Below are 2,408 nucleotides of genomic sequence, written 5' to 3' on the forward strand. Positions count from 1 at the left end.
TTATACAGAATGGAGCGGGTAGCGGGAATCGAACCCGCATCGTTAGCTTGGAAGGCTAGGGGTTATAGTCGACGTTGGTTGATTATTTTTAACGTCTCTAATTCAAAACCGAACATGAAATTTTGATTTCATTCGGCTCCTTTATGGATATTCTCACCACTTAACATCTATGTCAGCTTTTCTATTTGAATGGAACCAAAGCTCTCCGCTTTCTAGATGATCCTTATAGAGTAGGAGATAGAAATTCTATCTAAATTCATCTAATCTACTTACTTCGTTCCCTAATTTCATTCAAGAGATCCTGAGGAAAAGAATTGGGTTTCCACCGAGCTGAAACAATATGCGGATGGTTCTAGTAAACCAAAACTATCGTTTTTTAGCTATTTGGCTTCCTTATTCCTTATTTTAAGAAGATTTAGTTACGATTGGAAATCAACTTTTTTGTATCTTCATCCATAGATCCTTTACTCATATTTTCAAAATTGGAATACTTAATCCAATGCAAAATTATGCTTCGCGACTCTGTACTCATAATCCTATTTTTATTTTGGATGCAATTTAAATTAGTCTTTGGATACAAATCGCCAGAATGTATATTCTTCCTCAATATGCTATTGAGAGGAAAAGGATTTAATCCTTTATAAGAACTAAAGTTTTCATCGGAATATAAAAATAAAAAACTTAAGGATGCCTTAAGTATATCATTTCAAATTCAGTTATTAATAGAACGAATCACACTTTTACCACTAAACTATACCCGCTACATTGTAGATTATGGTATAAATGGTACCCTTTGTCAAGGATAGCCATTTGACAAGAAGGCTAATTCCCCCTTATTGAATCAGATGGAGAAGGTTCATGACACTGAGCCGTTGGTACTTCTACTTCGATCGCTCGCCTTTACTTTAGGATTTAGATAGCCCCTCTGGTCTGTAAAAAAAATCTTTTCTTACCATGCTAATAGCGCCTGAACCAAATGTATTTATTTTGATTAGGATCCTATTCTACGGTTACGACTACAATAATAATTATTTACTTTGCAAGGACGTAAGTGTGTCAGACTGCTAAATTGTTTTATTATTCCTACAATATAAACTAGGGGATATAGGGGGTAACACTGTCCCTATAAATTCCTTTTTTCCTTTTCTTTTTTGTCCAGAATTGAACAAAAAAGAAATTATGGAAGATGTTTTCTTCCCCCATTAAGTCCGAGCCATAGAGTAAGAGTGAGATGAGTTTTCCAAATTCATCATAGACTTTCCCTATGGCTTGATAGAAGTAAGCAGCAAAGAGTCGTAACTTAAAGAAAAAAACGGACAGGGCCGACAGATTTACCTGATGTAAAGAAGATCCTAAAAGTCTCTGATTAGTCGACTCTCTCCATTTAACACTTTCCTCTCTCTCCTTTTTTCCACTGACTCAATTCTAGTTTATTAGATTCTTGTTTAAAAGAATGCAAAAAGTTCAATAGAACTAAGAACACATAAAAAATAGCATAGAGGATCAAGGCCATTACCAAAAGTTCCTCCCAAGGATCCTATATCCTATTGGGTATCTGTTCCCCGCCTTTTCCCGCTAGGATCGGAAATCTTATATTTTCCATATCCATATACCGTTGAATCCTTGGGGTTCCAGAATCCGCCTATTTTACTAGTCTTCGGAAACGGAAAACCCTGAACCAAGAAGAGTTGGATATGTTATGTAGGGTATGTTTTTTTTTATTAATTTTATTTTGAGCTCTCAAGATATCGATATATACATATACAATCTCTACATAATGTCTCTCTCTCTATCTCTATATATTATATATATAATATGTACATTATGCAGTAGACCCATAATGGGAAATCCAAGTGGCTAATTTTTGAATTAAATAAAAAGCCCTTTTAACTCAGTGGTAGAGTAATGCCATGGTAAGGCATAAGTCATCGGTTCAAATCCGATAAAGGGCTTTTTAAATTAGTGGTAGAGTAATCTCGTGCTAAGACGTAAGTCGTTGGTTCGAATCTGATAGAGTACTTTTCTACTAAATTGATTCACTTTTTTTCTTTGTTTTTGAAACTTTCTCTATATTTTTAGAGAATTTTATGACTTAGTGCGGGATGGATGCATTTTTGGTATGAACACTAAATGAAGCACGGAGAATTAATCTATAACGATCAACTAAAAAAAATCCTAGATGAAAACATAACAGAAAAGTTGGAAAAACTCTTTGCTTTGGATCTATTTATACTTTTCGAGTATATTGACAATTCCAAAAAACTGCTCATACTATGATTATAGTATAATCACGAGCGGTTGTATATGGCCCTATCGTCTAGTGATGCCCCTATCGTCTAGTGGTTCAGGACATCTCTCTTTCAAGGAGGCAGCGGGGATTCGACTTCCCCTGGGGGTAGGGAGTATTA

The sequence above is a fragment of the Triticum urartu genome, unplaced genomic scaffold, assembly GCF_056163025.1.
Source record: "Triticum urartu cultivar PI428250 unplaced genomic scaffold, HENAU_Tu73 scaffold315, whole genome shotgun sequence".
Taxonomy (NCBI): Eukaryota; Viridiplantae; Streptophyta; class Magnoliopsida; order Poales; family Poaceae; genus Triticum; species Triticum urartu.